Genomic DNA, 18,682 nt, shown 5'->3' on the forward strand with positions numbered 1-18,682 from the left:
GTAATTCGCAAATGCAATATGACTGCTAACTTGAGCATGCATCATAAAGTAATTATTACACAGCTGGACACTGCTACATTGCTTCATCATTTCGAAATGGATGAGGATGAAGACTGATCCCAGTATGTCAGTTCAATCCTCGTGCATGTCGGATTTTGCCTCAAGTGCTCCAAGCTGTGGTGTGCTAACATACTCGTCCACCAATTTTCCCACTATATGATTTGTCAGAAGCAAATTCAAGATATAGCAACATTATGTTCTCTATTCCGATTGGGTAAGTAAGGATGAAACATACACACCAGGAGGGGCTGCTACCTCCAAAGGCTTCTTCGTTCCATCCTCCCTGATGTGTAAAAAATATTTAAACCTACCGTGATAACTCACTCTCTTTCATTCTGTTCCAATTTGTTTTCACCTGTTTGGCTCAAGGGAAGCTGGTGCAATCATGCACCGCTTTGTGCATAAACCGACTTCACGAAAAGTGTCACGGTACTTTTGAGGTCTCTCTTTTTAACGAGAGGCCTGAGTAACGCTGCCCCTAACTACAGGTGGCATGTTCTCCTGTGTGGAAATCCTCTTTTCCCGCCTAGTCGAAATTGTACAGCCTAAAGTACAGCTGTAGCGTGGCTGTCCTTCGACGCTCCGCTGGTGCAGGCGCAGAACATCAGGCTCGTGACCCCAGGGCACCTGGTTCGAGTCCCAGTGGAGGACACATGTGTTCGTTGTTAGAGATAACTAAAAGATAAAATCAGTTCTTTATTGTTATAATCTGTGTGTCCTTTTATATACTGTTTACACTTTCGTGGTTTAGTTGCTGTGATGTCAGTCTATTTAGCAACAGTAATCTTGTGATTGCTTTTTATAACCTCGAAACCAGCCCCTCAATGCATTCTGCAATAAAAGTGTTTGCACCTTTGTGGGTTGGATGAGCTAATAGGTGTCTCTTTCTACTGACCATAAGATAGTTCTGCGTTGTGACAGTGTGTCGTACACTTGGGTAAATTACTTTGTAATAGTAATTTAATTACAATTACTTTGCTTCAAAAGTACTTTAATTACAAATAAAAATACCGGTGTACAGAAAGTAATGGATTATAATTACACATTGCCAGTGTACAAAGTAAGGCAATTTCTTCACAATTATTTTCCTTTTTGCTACCAGTCTTCAATGATGTTGAGGTGACATTTCTTTGTGTGCTAAAATATAACTGCTGATTCTTTTCTTCACTGTTGAGGGTACAGTATATGACGTAACATGTGTTTGTGCCTTTATTTAGCCGGTTCTAGGCATATGATAGGCCGCCAAGTACTGAGTATGATTTGAGTCATTGTCCACTGTTCGGCAACACTAAGATTAGCGAGTTCTAGTAGATAAGTTCTGCTATCTGATAACTAGAACTCCCTATAAGGGTCATTCACGTTCTGAGTCATCACCCACTAACATAGCCACCGAACTAAATATACAAAGTTTTATTCATGACCTTTGTGAAAAATGCAAGGCATAGCAAACTTGCCAATAAGACAGCTGCTTCTGGCTTTGTCGACCATGCTTACGTGTGCTGACTCAACATTAAAAGGCTGTCTGGCATCAAGTAAATACACCCTGTTATTAGTGTTCCTTTGACCATGGCAAATCATTGTTAAAACAATCTAATAATGTATGCAGGAACTGGAATAACCAGAGTAATAATTTCAACATTAAATTATGCTGAAAGTATATTTATTTTCTATTTTCGCGAATCAGTCATCTCGCTTGCACTTCTTTTTATATGCGTCTTCAGGGCGCGTCTGGATGTGCTCCCTATCCAGCATTGCTCCGCGAGGTGGACCTTTTGCATTTTACGTCCCCGCGAGCTTCCAGTTCAAATAGAGGCCAAACAATCACCATCCTAACGAGGCACCATGAAAAGCCAAATAAAAAAATCAGACCAATGCTCGTGACCCCCGCCTAAAAGATAGGTTTGCAAAATATCAGTGGAAGACTTTTTAATCTCCTGTAAGCCGGCCGCATGCCTATAATATGTTGAATAGCGTAGAAGAATTACCCCCTCTAAATCTCCAACATCTTCGTTTGTATAGCATTTAAGCTTCCAAGCACTGATGGCATACAGAAGCTCTGGAATTCTAACAAAAAGGCACGACTCAAAGCTGCTTGGGACGCAAGGCCTTTGTTTGTAAAAATGAATAGGGTCTATATAATCGGCTCAATTTCTTTTATTTTGGGGGTGTGACTGTTTTCAGCGTAGTCAGCAACGCTGAATCACGGGTAAAATGTTTTCTGCTATACTATACCTTTATAGTACTTTTCATCCGGGCAAAGAATGCCGAGCCACTGGGTTGTGGATGCAGGCACGTCGTTGTATGATATTTTGCGGAGGACAGCTATTGCGCCTGCTCAAATGGTGTTCCACAGCCCAGCACCCTCAAAGAATTGTAGCTCTCTGAGGCCATTTATGTTAAAAGTATATAATTTTGTAGATATTCGGTGTTTACTGCAGATTCTAAATTGCACTCGAGAGCAACAGCAACATTGGTCGCGTCAACAATATGACTTGTTTTTTCTCCCGCAGTACACATGGCTGGCTCAGTTGCACAAGCACTGCGGACCATAGATTAAGATAGGAAAGCGCAGGATAACGCAGAGAGTAGCTCTTCTTGTCACCTGATTCACAGAACGGCACGAAAAATGAAATGTCCGAAGTGTCAGTACGAGAGCGTTGAACGAAAGTTATTTCATTTCCAGTTCTGCTTGAATAATAGTGAAACCGTTCTTGGCCCCCCAACCACCTGGTGTAGCATTTTTAATATTTGTTTTAATTCGGATTGTGGTGTCGCTTTGATGTAATATATTTTCGCTATGACTGTATTTTGCCCCATAAAGCAATAATAACTTATTTTGGGTCAAATGTTTGAGTCAATATGGCCCTTTAGGCGAAGTCTTTCAAAGCCCCACAAACTGTCAGGACATTTAGGCAGGCATCCAAAACTTTTTATCATATCAATGACATTATAAAGCTTAGCGGCAGCGTGATGAAATAATTAAAGTTGTTGTCATTAAAATTTTCACAATTACTGCTGCTGAAAAGTAATTAAATTAATTTTTGCCTAAAAGTAATGATATACAATTACAAACTATGCAGAAAAGTAATTAAATTACACTAATTCAATTGCTGTAATCAGTGACAGTAATTCAATAGACCGATCTTACCAGCCGTTCAGTGCATCCGTGACGCTGCCATAACTTTAGTTCACAGAATGCAGGATGCAGAGCACGGGATCGCTCGTGGCGTCTCGTGCTTTGCTCGCGCAGACCCGCAGCAGGGTTGTGGCGCATGCAGAAAGACTAGAGTTCCCTTGATGCATCGCGGTAGCAGCGGCGTAGCGAAATTGGCTGGTGAGATCGGTCTATTACTGTAATTGAATTACTACCCAATGTATAGTATACCAACAGTCACTTTTCTCCACTTCCTAAATTTTCTGTGTCTACATTGAGTTCTACGTTTACTTCTTTTTCCTACTGCTTATTTTGGTGCAGGCAGCTCCTTCAGTGGGGAAGATGCTGCCAGCGAAGTGAGAACTCTCATCGAGCGGTGCTACAGTGTTGGGCTCCAGGTTGTGGCCATCACAAGTGACATGGGCAGTGGGAACCGGGCAATGTGGAAACAGTTCGGCGTACACGCTGGCAGATACAGCAGAACCGTGAACCTGATTCCCCACCCGCAAGTACCTGGGGAGCAGATTGCTTTCCTGGCAGACGTCCCCCACCTCATCAAGAACCTGAATGGGCATCTGGTGCGGGGCCAAACTATAACGCTGCCAGCAGATGTTGTGGCTGCTAACGGGCTTCCATGTTCAACCGTGTCCCTCGAGCCGGTCCGCCAGCTTGCCGAGTTCCAGAAGAACCTCGCCTTCAAGTTGGCCCCCAAACTTCGTCCCGAGCTTCTGGACCCAAACCACTTCGAGAAGATGAAGGTGAGCAAGGCATTCAGAGTGATGACCTGGTCTTGCCTTGCTGTTTTATAGGTGTTCCCAGGAGTTCCCCTGAGTAGCCTCGAGTAGCCTCGAGCATTCCCTAACCACCACCCAGATTCCCTGGAAGTTCCGAGCTCATAGCTGTGCATTGATGCACAGCTATGAGCTAGGCACACTTTCGTGTGTGCATTACTGTTACGAAGGGTAGGCCTTTGTGCTGCTTAAATGTAGCAATGCTACACAGAGCAAGGATTCCTTAGCTGTGATTCAGTCTCCTAGATCAAAAACTTTGAGCACCGATGCTATGTTCAATAACAAGCAGGGTATCTTGGCTAAAGCCCCACACATGCAAGCATGATCAGGACGGACTTTGTAGCACAACTCTGCTTAATTTTTACAGTGAAGCTGTTAAGGGCTAGGTCCCCCGAGGTTGAGTCTGCGGACACGCAGCGATTTAAAACACAGAACTACGGTATAGTAGCGCCATCAAGCGGAAACTTTGGCAACCATCCATTGCGCGCGCGGGAGGTGGGAACCACGGCAACAGCCGAGGAGCGTTTGCGAGTGCGTTCTCGATCCATTCACCGTCAGCCTCATACGCGTACGACGAGGAGGGCGAGGAAAAAGACGGGGACACAGGTGGGAACCACGGCGGCAGCCAAGGAGCGTTCGCGAGTGCGTTCTCGATCCATTCACCGTCGGCCTCATACGCGTACGACGAGCAGGGCGAGGAAAAGGACAGGGACACAGGTGGTCGTGTCAGCAGCCAACTGCGTCCCGTGATTGGCGCTGCCCTACTAGAATAAAACATCATCGTCTCACCTACCAATCATGTGTGTCCTGTGTCCCGTGATGTTGAGATTGCTCTAGCGCTCATATCAGTTGCCCTTGGGACTCACGATGAGTTGGCCGCGCGTCGTTCGTTCGGCGATGTGTACAGTTTCTAACTGCTGGCAAAGTTGCGATTGCAATGAGTTAGCGCGGTTGAGTGCGCTTCTCAACGAGCACCGGTGCGCTGCGGAGAAGCGACACTTACAGAGAAAACACCGTGTTCATGCGTATTTCGCAGGCACTATGGGGGGATCGGTGGCCGAGTGGGCTAGCGCACACCAGCTTGGAGCACGTGGAGCGAAAGCTCGCGCTCCAGAACCCAGGGATCCTGGGTTCAATCCCCACCCCTGCCCATTTCGATCTGGATGAGCATCGTACCGGCGTGCGGTTGTGTATCCCTACTGCGTGGTGCACGTTAAAGACCCCAGGCTAGCGGTTGTACTGCACTGGCTAAATTGCTCATCTACAGCTGGGAGACTCGTCGCCCCTGTGAGGCAGACCAAGTTTTAGGCTGTATAAACATACACACAACCCAATTTTTTTTTTCGCAGGCACTGCGATTGTGCATTGAGGAAAAGGCACACCACCAGAGAAGAACAGGTCACGCGCGTGTGCGAGGAATTCAGGAAAACATTGTAATGTAGCGTGATGATTGTTGATGTTCCTGGTCAATATAAGTGCTTACCTCAAGGCCAAAAACAAAACTGGCTTTTATCATGAATATGTGTTTGAGGTCCCGTCAAGCTGTGTGCACCATTGGTCATCATTTCTTTAGTCTAAGATTTAAAACGAATATTTGGGTATAGCAAGAAGGACTGACAAATCTCTCATCTATTTACAATCTCCGTGTAGGCCTTGATCTCTTTAAAGCGAGAGTCATTCAATGACTCACATCAGAATTAACTGAGCCTTGGCAGTGGGTAGCCAGATACTTGAGAATAACCTGATTGAAACCAGCTAGATTTTTCTTTACAAAGCATAATCATTGCTCACATGCTGATTTTGTGCACTAAAAAGCTATCTCTACTTTTAGAGCGCAGCTCTTAGGGGCCCGTTCCCGGCTTGAGCGGCGTCGCCGTCGGCGTCGGCGTCGCCGTCGGCGTCGGCGTCGCCGTCGCCGTCGGCGTAACCAAGGTCATCCCAAGGTCACGTGACCCCCAAGGTCACGTGACCCCTCCCAAGGTCATCTCAAGGTCACGTGACCCCCTGAAGGTCACGTGACCCCTCGAGGTCACGTGACCCCTTCCAAGGTCATATCAAGGTCACGTGACCCCAAGATGACCCCACGTGACCCTTTGAAGGTCACGTGACCCCCAAGTCACGTGACCCCTCTGAGGTCACGTGACCCCCGAGGTCACGTGGTCGCCTCCCCAAGGTCACGTGACCCCCGAGGTCACGTGACCCCCAAGGTCACGTGACCCCTTCCAAGGTCATCTCAAGGTCACGTGACCCCACGTGACCCCCAGGTCACGTGACCCCTCTGAGGTCACGTGACCCCTCCAGGTCACGTGACCCCAAGGTCACGTGGAGGTCACCTTTGGGGTCACGTGGCCTTGAGGTCACCCCCAGGTCACGCCTCCCCGAGGTCACGTGACCCCCTCCCCGAAGTCACGTGACACCCCCCCCGGAGCATATTAAAGAATGAGGGGAGGAGGAGGAGAAGGGGGAGGGGTCTACCCTCCCCTCAGTACCCTTCACTCCTCCTCCTCAAGAGCTGCGCTCCAATTCGGCGTTACAGGGATTTGTAAACGGCTTTCACTTTTTTTCACACTTTCTTCAGTTGTTTCAATTAACAACTGCAGAATTTAAGCACATCCTTGAGAACGTGAACAAAACGTTCAACTTGGTACTCAAAATTACTTTCGTCTAACCTCATTTCAGTGGATTACTGTGTGACCCTTGATATTAGGTGTTTTAGGTATGATAGTGTTTATATCATGTCTAAAATTAATATTTATTCATACATGTTCACGCTCATCCATCACTCAAGTACTATAATGTTTTGAAAAATGGTACTAAGGTAAGAAAGAGTGCAAAGCTACACGCTAGCTCCTGCTAAGCTAAGTTGGCATGTAGCTTAGCTTAGCTTGTGTGTGGCTAGCTAAGCTAGTTACACATGACCGGAAGCTAGCTTAGCTTAGCTTCCATTAAGCTAAGCTAGCTTCTGCCATCTTGACATCAACATTGTCAAGATGGCGGAAGCTGGGCGCAATGGCAGTATCAGAAAAGCACAGCAAGTATTTAATATGCAATTCAGAATTATTTGACCCAAGTCACTATTAGCTTCTGATTCGCTTGAAACATAAAATTCATTATTTGCACGTGCCTGCTTAAGGGGAAACTGAAGCGGTTTTTGTACCTTTAAAAAACATTTGAATCATCTTCATATAGCCTCCAGCATCACGAATATTAAATTTTATTTTTCAATTTGAGGCCCGGAGTAGCCATAAAAGCACTTTGACCATCGCGCTGAAGCCCCGCCCTTCCGAGGTGCAAGAAGCAAGGAGAAAATTTCTGAGAGACAGCAGCATCGCAACAAGGATTCTCAGAATCTCTGCAGCTACCGCAAGCTTATTTGAGCGGTTGACAAATTGTGTGCTATTCACCTCATGCTCCCGATTTTCGCTCGCCTGTTTCTTTTGACATAAGTTTAGTACACCTGTAAACTTTCATAAAAGATTTAGCGGATGTTGGTTATGCGTGAAAGATTGCAGCGGGAACTAGGCGTCTGTAGCAGATGACGCACCATTTCACGAGAAAAAAAAAAAGCGCTGCATTGGGCAAGGCTGGTCATATGTGCCGGAACACTGCACGAGAGATGGTGCTCGAGCTTCGGTGGGCAGGTGAAAGCTCTTGACATGACATCATGCCAAGTGAATTTTGTTAATATTTCTTTGCGTTGCGTGATACTTCTTCGGCAAATAATGCATAATCAAATTTGCAGGATACAAATACGGAAGAATTTACCTCTAACTCATTTTTTTTAGAAAATCTCTTTAGCTTCCCTTAAAGTGTTTTCAACAGAATCAGTCAGTGGTTCACAAATCTGAGTCGGTGACGCTTTTAGCAACGTACAGCTACCTAAGTAACCATGGAGTGTGCTTTACTTCAGTGCTGGCATTCATCACCATTGCTAATGTAAAAGCAAAAATGTTTGGCTCATGAAGTGGCACTGCCAACTTTGAGAGAGTGGCAAGGACTCATAAAAAAACAGCAAAAACCATTCGTATGGACAACAGGAATGGAAGTTAGCAACCTTTTCTTCGTATAGTGCCCATGCTGTTCTCTGATTGACTGAGGGGGAGGTTTAAAATCTTTTATTCCTTCAGTCGAGTTTACCAAACATTGCATACACTTGAGGATCTAAAGCATTTCTGTGTTTGTAGGTGAGCACTGCCCTACGGGTCCTCAGTCACTCCACGGCCACGGCCCTTCGGTTCATGGTGGAGAATCATGGCTGGAGCAGCAACTTCCTCACCACGGCTTGGTTCTTGGAACAGGTCAACAAATGGTTTGATCTTATGAGCAGCAGGCACCCAGTCCTTGCGATCAGCAGGCAAAATGAGGCCTGCTACAAGAACACCCTTGACTTTCTGGTCAAATTTAAGGATCTTTTTCTCCACCTCACTATTGGGGATGGGGCGTTCAAGCCAGTGCAGGCGGGGGTAATCCTCTCTACTAAGTCCATTCTGGACTTGCAGCAGAGTCTCATTGAGAGACATTCTTTTTCATTCGTGCTCACATCCAGATTCACGCAGGACTGCCTTGAAAACTTGTTTTCAATAGTAAGACAGGGCAACCCTATCCCAACTCCCTTGGAGTTTAAGATGGCCTTGAAAATCATCACGCTCTCGCAGTACCTCAAGGCGTCCAAGGCAGGGTCCTACGAACTGGATGATGCCTCCTTTTACCTGGCTGACCTCGCAGACTTGGATGTACAACCTGCTGTACCCACAGACATTTTTCTTGAGGAGGTAGAACTCACCATGTCACAACCCGAGGAGAATAGCTTTGACTATTACTGCGGGTATGTGGTACGAACAGTTGTAAAAAATAATGCTACATGTGACACGTGTGCTGCAGCTGTTCAAGTCCCCACGGCACCTGCAAATAGCCTCCTCAGGCTTAAGAATTACATCCCTGACGCTCTGACCTGCCCCTCTGAAGCTGCACGCAGCCTCTTCACAATTTGTGAAAGTGTCTTTCGCAGCCTCATTCCGGATTTGATGCATGCACGGGGCATTCTGGACAGCTTATCGGCGAGGATGGCTGCAGAGACCCAATGTGTTCAGCTGCCCGACTGCCATGAAATCAAAATGAAGCTCATCAGGCGGTTCTGTCATGCACGGCTGCAACTGTTCCTGCGGGAAAAAAGTCGCGAGTTGGCAGCTGGGGCAGCTGAACGCAGGGGCTTCGGCAGCAAGTCGATGGCAGGACCTCGGAGAAGGAATTAGTGTCTTAGATTGCCTTAGCTGAGGAAACTGTCGTCCCATTCTCATTTTTTTTTTACTTTGCTTTCTTCTTTGTGTTAAGGGCAGCTTTAATTTTTTGCGTTCCTTCTTCACTGAGGCACTTCTGAATTTTTTTTTACTCTTGCAACGGTTGTTTGTGCGAGGCCCTTTTTCTTGTGATCTTCATGTAAGCCTACGTGAAGCCTCTGAATTTTTTTATGCTTGCTACACATGTTTGTGGGAAGTTTCTTGTGCTGCGCATTTAAGCATCTGCACTTTTTTATGCTTGCTACGGGTCTGTGAGAAGCCCATTTCCTTGTGCTCTGCCTGATGTCTCTGAACTTTTTATGCTTGCTATGGGTCTTTGTGGGACGCTTTTTTTCTTAGGCTCTGCTTGTAAACCTGTGTGAAGCCTCTGAATTTTCTTACGTTTTCTAGAGATGTTTGTGGGAGGCTCTTTTTCTTATGCTCTACATGCAAGCCTGCATGAAGCCTCTGGATTTTTTTGACGCTTGCTTCAGATGTTTGTGGGAAGCCTTTCTTTTTCTTGTGCTCTGCGTGAAGCCTGCGTGAAGCCTCTGAATTTTTTTACGTTTTCTAGAGATGTTTGTGGGAGGCTCTTTTTCTTATGCTCTACATGCAAGCCTGCATGAAGCCTCTGGATTTTTTTGACGCTTGCTTCAGATGTTTGTGGGAAGCCTTTCTTTTTCTTGTGCTCTGCGTGAAGCCTCTGAATTTTTTTACGTTTTCTAGAGATGTTTGTGGGAGGCTCTTTTTCTTATGCTCTACATGCAAGCCTGCATGAAGCCTCTGGATTTTTTTGACGCTTGCTTCAGATGTTTGTGGGAAGCCTTTCTTTTTCTTGTGCTCTGCGTGAAGCCTGCGTGAAGCCTCTGAATTTTTTTACGTTTTCTAGAGATGTTTGTGGGAGGCTCTTTTTCTTATGCTCTACATGCAAGCCTGCATGAAGCCTCTGGATTTTTTTGACGCTTGCTTCAGATGTTTGTGGGAAGCCTTTCTTTTTCTTGTGCTCTGCGTGAAGCCTCTGAATTTTTTTACGTTTTCTAGAGATGTTTGTGGGAGGCTCTTTTTCTTATGCTCTACATGCAAGCCTGCATGAAGCCTCTGGATTTTTTTGACGCTTGCTTCAGATGTTTGTGGGAAGCCTTTCTTTTTCTTGTGCTCTGCGTGAAGGCTGCGTGAAGCCTCTGAATTTTTTTACGTTTTCTAGAGGTGTTTGTGGGAGGCTCTTTTTCTTATGCTCTACATGCAAGCCTGCATGAAGCCTCTGGATTTTTTTGACGCTTGCTTCAGATGTTTGTGGGAAGCCTTTCTTTTTCTTGTGCTCTGCGTGCAAGCCTGCGTGAAGCCTCTAAATTTTTTTCACACTTTCTTCAGCTCTTTGTGAGAAGCTTTTTTTCTTATGCTCTGCGTGTAAGCCTGCGTGAAGCCTGTCAATTTTTTTCGCACTTTCTTCAGCTCTTTGTGAGAAGCTTTTTTCTTATGCTCTGCGTGTAAGCCTGCGTGAAGCCTCTCAATTTTTTTCACACTTTCTTCAGCTCTTTGTGAGAAGCTTTTTTTCTTATGCTCTGCGTGTAAGCCTGCGTGAAGCCTCTAAATTTTTTTCGCACTTTCTTCAGCTCTTTGTGAGAAGCTTTTTTTCTTATGCTCTGCGCGTAAGCCTGCGTGAAGCCTCTAAATTTTTTTCGCACTTTCTTCAGCTCTTTGTGAGAAGCTTTTTTTCTTATGCTCTGCGTGTAAGCCTGCGTGAAGCCTGTCAATTTTTTTCGCACTTTCTTCAGCTCTTTGTGAGAAGCTTTTTTTCTTATGCTCTGCGTGTAAGCCTGCGTGAAGCCTCTCAATTTTTTTCACACTTTCTTCAGCTCTTTGTGAGAAGCTTTTTTTCTTATGCTCTGCGTGTAAGCCTGCATGAAGCCTGTCAATTTTTTTCACACTTCAGCTCTTTGTGAGATGCTTTTTTTCTTATGCTCTGCGTGTAAGCCTGCATGAAGCCTGTCAATTTTTTTCACACTTCAGCTCTTTGTGAGATGCTTTTTTTCTTATGCTCTGCGTGTAAGCCTGCATGAAGCCTGTCAATTTTTTTCACACTTCAGCTCTTTGTGAGATGCTTTTTTTCTTATGCTCTGCGTGTAAGCCTGCATGAAGCCTGTCAATTTTTTTCACACTTCAGCTCTTTGTGAGATGCTTTTTTTCTTATGCTCTGCGTGTAAGCCTGCATGAAGCCTGTCAATTTTTTTCACACTTCAGCTCTTTGTGAGATGCTTTTTTTCTTATGCTCTGCGTGTAAGCCTGCATGAAGCCTGTCAATTTTTTTCACACTTCAGCTCTTTGTGAGATGCTTTTTTTCTTATGCTCTGCGTGTAAGCTTGCATGAAGCCTGTCAATTTTTTTCACACTTCAGCTCTTTGTGAGATGCTTTTTTTCTTATGCTCTGCGTGTAAGCCTGCATGAAGCCTGTCAATTTTTTTCACACTTCAGCTCTTTGTGAGATGCTTTTTTTCTTATGCTCTGCGTGTAAGCCTGCATGAAGCCTGTCAATTTTTTTCACACTTCAGCTCTTTGTGAGATGCTTTTTTTCTTATGCTCTTCGTGTAAGCCTGCATGAAGCCTGTCAATTTTTTTCACACTTCAGCTCTTTGTGAGATGCTTTTTTTCTTATGCTCTACATGCAAGCCTGCATGAAGCCTCTGGATTTTTTTGACGCTTGCTTCAGATGTTTGTGGGAAGCCTTTCTTTTTCTTGTGCTCTGCGTGAAGCCTCTGAATTTTTTTACGTTTTCTAGAGATGTTTGTGGGAGGCTCTTTTTCTTATGCTCTACATGCAAGCCTGCATGAAGCCTCTGGATTTTTTTGACGCTTGCTTCAGATGTTTGTGGGAAGCCTTTCTTTTTCTTGTGCTCTGCGTGAAGCCTGCGTGAAGCCTCTGAAGTTTTTTACGTTTTCTAGAGATGTTTGTGGGAGGCTCTTTTTCTTATGCTCTACATGCAAGCCTGCATGAAGCCTCTGGATTTTTTTGACGCTTGCTTCAGATGTTTGTGGGAAGCCTTTCTTTTTCTTGTGCTCTGCGTGCAAGCCTGCGTGAAGCCTCTAAATTTTTTTCACACTTTCTTCAGCTCTTTGTGAGAAGCTTTTTTTCTTATGCTCTGCGTGTAAGCCTGCGTGAAGCCTGTCAATTTTTTTCGCACTTTCTTCAGCTCTTTGTGAGGAGCTTTTTTTCTTATGCTCTGCGTGTAAGCCTGCGTGAAGCCTCTCAATTTTTTTCACACTTTCTTCAGCTCTTTGTGAGAAGCTTTTTTTCTTATGCTCTGCGTGTAAGCCTGCGTGAAGCCTCTAAATTTTTTTCGCACTTTCTTCAGCTCTTTGTGAGAAGCTTTTTTTCTTATGCTCTGCGTGTAAGCCTGCGTGAAGCCTCTAAATTTTTTTCGCACTTTCTTCAGCTCTTTGTGAGAAGCTTTTTTTCTTATGCTCTGCGTGTAAGCCTGCGTGAAGCCTGTCAATTTTTTTCGCACTTTCTTCAGCTCTTTGTGAGAAGCTTTTTTTCTTATGCTCTGCGTGTAAGCCTGCGTGAAGCCTCTCAATTTTTTTCACACTTTCTTCAGCTCTTTGTGAGAAGCTTTTTTTCTTATGCTCTGCGTGTAAGCCTGCATGAAGCCTGTCAATTTTTTTCACACTTCAGCTCTTTGTGAGATGCTTTTTTTCTTATGCTCTGCGTGTAAGCCTGCATGAAGCCTGTCAATTTTTTTCACACTTCAGCTCTTTGTGAGATGCTTTTTTTCTTATGCTCTGCGTGTAAGCCTGCATGAAGCCTGTCAATTTTTTTCACACTTCAGCTCTTTGTGAGATGCTTTTTTTCTTATGCTCTGCGTGTAAGCCTGCATGAAGCCTGTCAATTTTTTTCACACTTCAGCTCTTTGTGAGATGCTTTTTTTCTTATGCTCTGCGTGTAAGCCTGCATGAAGCCTGTCAATTTTTTTCACACTTCAGCTCTTTGTGAGATGCTTTTTTTCTTATGCTCTGCGTGTAAGCCTGCATGAAGCCTGTCAATTTTTTTCACACTTCAGCTCTTTGTGAGATGCTTTTTTTCTTATGCTCTGCGTGTAAGCCTGCATGAAGCCTGTCAATTTTTTTCACACTTCAGCTCTTTGTGAGATGCTTTTTTTCTTATGCTCTGCGTGTAAGCCTGCGTGAAGCCTGTCAATTTTTTTCACACTTCAGCTCTTTGTGAGATGCTTTTTTTCTTATGCTCTGCGTGTAAGCCTGCATGAAGCCTGTCAATTTTTTTCACACTTCAGCTCTTTGTGAGATGCTTTTTTTCTTATGCTCTGCGTGTAAGCGTGCATGAAGCCTGTCAATTTTTTTCACACTTCAGCTCTTTGTGAGATGCTTTTTTTCTTATGCTCTGCGTGTAAGCCTGCATGAAGCCTCTCAATTTTTTTCACACTTTCCTCAGCTCTTTGTGAGAAGCTTTTTTTCTTATGCTCTGCGTGTAAGCCTGCATGAAGCCTGTCAATTTTTTTCACACTTCAGCTCTTTGTGAGATGCTTTTTTTCTTATGCTCTGCGTGTAAGCCTGCGTGAAGCCTCTCAATTTTTTTCACACTTTCTTCAGCTCTTTGTGAGAAGCTTTTTTTCTTATGCTCTGCGTGTAAGCCTGCATGAAGCCTGTCAATTTTTTTCACACTTCAGCTCTTTGTGAGATGCTTTTTTTCTTATGCTCTGCGTGTAAGCCTGCATGAAGCCTGTCAATTTTTTTCACACTTCAGCTCTTTGTGAGATGCTTTTTTTCTTATGCTCTGCGTGTAAGCCTGCATGAAGCCTGTCAATTTTTTTCACACTTCAGCTCTTTGTGAGATGCTTTTTTTCTTATGCTCTGCGTGTAAGCCTGCATGAAGCCTGTCAATTTTTTTCACACTTCAGCTCTTTGTGAGATGCTTTTTTTCTTATGCTCTGCGTGTAAGCCTGCATGAAGCCTGTCAATTTTTTTCACACTTCAGCTCTTTGTGAGATGCTTTTTTTCTTATGCTCTGCGTGTAAGCCTGCATGAAGCCTGTCAATTTTTTTCACACTTCAGCTCTTTGTGAGATGCTTTTTTTCTTATGCTCTGCGTGTAAGCGTGCATGAAGCCTGTCAATTTTTTTCACACTTCAGCTCTTTGTGAGATGCTTTTTTTCTTATGCTCTGCGTGTAAGCCTGCATGAAGCCTGTCAATTTTTTTCACACTTCATCTCTTTGTGAGATGCTTTTTTTCTTATGCTCTGCGTGTAAGCCTGCATGAAGCCTGTCAATTTTTTTCACACTTCAGCTCTTTGTGAGATGCTTTTTTTCTTATGCTCTGCGTGTAAGCCTGCATGAAGCCTGTCAATTTTTTTCACACTTCAGCTCTTTGTGAGATGCTTCTTTTCTTATGCTCTGCGTGTAAGCCTGCATGAAGCCTGTCAATTTTTTTCACACTTCAGCTCTTTGTGAGATGCTTTTTTTTCTTATGCTCTGCGTGTAAGCCTGCATGAAGCCTGTCAATTTTTTTCACACTTCAGCTCTTTGTGAGATGCTTTTTTTCTTATGCTCTGCGTGTAAGCCTGCATGAAGCCTGTCAATTTTTTTCACACTTCAGCTCTTTGTGAGATGCTTTTTTTCTTATGCTCTGCGTGTAAGCCTGCATGAAGCCTGTCAATTTTTTTCACACTTCAGCTCTTTGTGAGATGCTTTTTTTCTTATGCTCTGCGTGTAAGCCTGCATGAAGCCTGTCAATTTTTTTCACACTTCAGCTCTTTGTGAGATGCTTTTTTTCTTATGCTCTGCGTGTAAGCCTGCATGAAGCCTGTCAATTTTTTCACACTTCAGCTCTTTGTGAGATGCTTTTTTCGTATGCTCTGCGTGTAAGCCTGCGTGAAGCCTGTCAATTTTTTCACACTTCCTTCAGCTCTTTGTGAGAAGCTTTTTTTCTTATGCTCTGCGTGAAGCCTGTCAATTTTTTTCACACTTTCTTCAGCTCTTTGTGAGAAGCTTTTTTTCTTATGCTCTGCGTGTAAGCCTGCGTGAAGCCTCTAAATTTTTTTCGCACTTTCTTCAGCTCTTTGTGAGAAGCTTTTTTTCTTATGCTCTGCGTGTAAGCCTGCGTGAAGCCTCTCAATTTTTTTCACACTTTCTTCAGCTCTTTGTGAGAAGCTTTTTTTCTTATGCTCTGCGTGTAAGCCTGCGTGAAGCCTGTCAATTTTTTTCGCACTTTCTTCAGCTCTTTGTGAGAAATTTTTTTTTCTTATGCTCTGCGTGTAAGCCTGCGTGAAGCCTCTCAATTTTTTTTCACACTTTCTTCAGCTCTTTGTGAGAAGCTTTTTTTCTTATGCTCTGCGTGTAAGCCTGCGTGAAGCCTGTCAATTTTTTTCGCACTTTCTTCAGCTCTTTGTGAGAAGCTTTTTTTCTTATGCTCTGCGTGTAAGCCTGCGTGAAGCCTCTCAATTTTTTTCGCACTTTCTTCAGCTCTTTGTGAGAAGCTTTTTTTCTTATGCTCTGCGTGTAAGCCTGCGTGAAGCCTGTCAATTTTTTTCGCACTTTCTTCAGCTCTTTGTGAGAAGCTTTTTTTCTTTTGCTCTGCGTGTAAGCCTGCGTGAAGCCTCTCAATTTTTTTCACACTTTCTTCAGCTCTTTGTGAGAAGCTTTTTTTCTTATGCTCTGCGCGTAAGCCTGCATGAAGCCTGTCAATTTTTTTCACACTTCAGCTCTTTGTGAGATGCTTTTTTCGTATGCTCTGCGTGTAAGCCTGCGTGAAGCCTGTCAATTTTTTCACACTTCCTTCAGCTCTTTGTGAGAAGCTTTTTTCTTATGCTCTGCGTGAAGTCTGTCAATTTTTTTCACACTTCAGCTCTTGGTGAGAAGCTTTTTTTCTTATGCTCTGCGTGGGAGCGTGCGTGAAGCCTCTCAATTTTTTTCACACTTTCTTCAGCTCTTTGTGAGAAGCTTTTTCTCTTATGCTCTGCGTGTAAGCCTGCGTGAAGCCTGTCAATTTTTTCACACTTCCTTCAGCTCTTTGTGAGAAGCTTTTTTTCTTATGCTCTGCGTGAAGTCTGTCAATTTTTTTCACACTTCAGCTCTTGGTGAGAAGCTTTTTTTCTTATGCTCTGCGTGGGAGCGTGCGTGAAGCCTCTCAATTTTTTTCACACTTTCTTCAGCTCTTTGTGAGAAGCTTTTTCTCTTATGCTCTGCGTGCAAGCCTGCGTGAAGCCTGTCAATTTTTTCACACTTTCTTCAGCTCCTTGTGAGAAACTTTTTTTCTTATGCTCTGCGTGAAGCCTGTCAATTTTTTTCACACTTCAGCTCTTGGTGAGAAGCTTTTTTTCTTATGCTCTGCGTGGGAGCGTGCGTGAAGCCTCTCAATTTTTTTCACACTTTCTTCAGCTCTTTGTGAGAAGCTTTTTCTCTTATGCTCTGCGTGCAAGCCTGCGTGAAGCCTGTCAATTTTTTCACACTTTCTTCAGCTCTTTGTGAGAAGCTTTTTTTCTTATGCTCTGCGTGAAGCCTGTCAATTTTTTTCACACTTCAGCTCTTGGTGAGAAGCTTTTTTTCTTATGCTCTGCGTGGGAGCGTGCGTGAAGCCTCTCAATTTTTTTCACACTTTCTTCAGCTCTTTGTGAGAAGCTTTTTCTCTTATGCTCTGCGTGCAAGCCTGCGTGAAGCCTGTCAATTTTTTCACACTTCCTTCAGCTCTTTGTGAGAAGCTTTTTTTCTTATGCTCTGCGTGAAGCCTGTCAATTTTTTTCACACTTCAGCTCTTGGTGAGAAGCTTTTTTTCTTATGCTCTGCGTGGGAGCGTGCGTGAAGCCTCTCAATTTTTTTCACACTTTCTTCAGCTCTTTGTGAGAAGCTTTTTCTCTTATGCTCTGCGTGCAAGCCTGCGTGAAGCCTGTCAATTTTTTCACACTTTCTTCAGCTCTTTGTGAGAAACTTTTTTTCTTATGCTCTGCGTGTAAGCCTGCGTGAAGTCTCCGAATATTGTTTTTACTTTTACGCTTGCTTCAGACGTTTGTGGGAAGCCTTTCTTTTTATTGTGCTCTGTGCGTATGGCTGCATGAAGCCTCTGAATTTTTTTACGCTTGCTACGGTTCTTTGTGGGGAGCACTTTTTCTTCTGCTCTGCGTGTAGGCCTATGTGAAGCTTTCGCTGTCATGCAAACTTGCTCTTTTGTATCATAATTTTTTTCTTGTCGTCCTTCTTGTGCTGTGCACTGCTTATGTTTCACTCATCCCTTTTTGCTTCATGTGGATGTTTGTAGCCTACCCTTCCTTTCCTGGTGCCTTGCATGGAAGCCTAGGCAGAGACTTCCTGCCCATGTTAGCTTGTCTTTTCCCCTGTCATTCTTCTGTTCGCTTTCCTCGTGTCATTCGCACATCTCGAAATATGCACTCTCTCTGTATCTGCAAGTTTTTCACTTCAGCACTTGCTTAAGGCATTCGCAGGCCATCCCTTTGCTTCATGAGCTTTCCATGTGAGCCTTCACCATGCAGCACCTTTACGCTTCTGGGAGCCTGTGCTTTGCCTCCGACCCTTTTGGTTTATCCACTTGCCTATTTTAATTTTGCAGTTTCTGTGTTTTTTCTTGCAGAGGCACGAGACCCATGTCCCCTCCATGGTCATCGCTTGCTGCTTTTGGGTCTGTCTCGTTTTATTTCATTGTGGTTGCTGACTTAATTATTATCAGGTATCTGTGTGTTAGTTTGTTTGCAGTAGACCTAACTGCCTCCATTTCCTTTCCGTAAGTTAGTTTTTGTCGGACGCTTGTACTCAGTGTAACAGGTGCAAGGGCTGGGTTTTGTTGCTGTGTCCAGGATGTTGTAAGGAGACTGCTGGCCTACCCGAGAGTTTCTTCAGACTGTCCTTGATCGTTCTGACAGCTCTCTTGGGAAGTCTGTTTAACTGTGGATAGTTAGGTGCAGTCCTTAGGAGGCCAATTCCATTTTGAGTAATGAACTCGGTAAACAGCGTGCCGGGGAATGGTGTTCCACTATTGGACACCAAGCAAACAGGAAGTCCTAACCAGGCGAAGGTGTTCCTCAGATATTCGACTGTTGCAGTTGAGTTGGCTGGCTGCCGATGCCAGTGGTTTATTTCAATCTTGGTAACTGTTTACCACAATTAGCACCGTTTCACCTTCGATAGGTGCAGTGCAGTTGACGTAAATTCTTGTCCATGGAGTCATGGGTTCTGGCCAAGCTTGTGACTCCGCTTCTGGTGGCATTAATGCAGCCTGTTGGCATATTATTCAAGGTTGTACGGCATCATCCATTGCCTTACCTCATTGCGTTGATACCCATGCATGTGTCATGGAATTCTCAAAATAAGTTTAACCTCCTATGGGTCTTTTGACTCCGTGGATGTTGTGTGACCACTCTGGTTCAACTGCCTCTGGAGATGTGGC

The sequence above is a fragment of the Ixodes scapularis genome, unplaced genomic scaffold, assembly GCF_016920785.2.
Source record: "Ixodes scapularis isolate PalLabHiFi unplaced genomic scaffold, ASM1692078v2 PGA_scaffold11__112_contigs__length_91849675, whole genome shotgun sequence".
In the NCBI taxonomy this organism is placed as follows: domain Eukaryota; kingdom Metazoa; phylum Arthropoda; class Arachnida; order Ixodida; family Ixodidae; genus Ixodes; species Ixodes scapularis.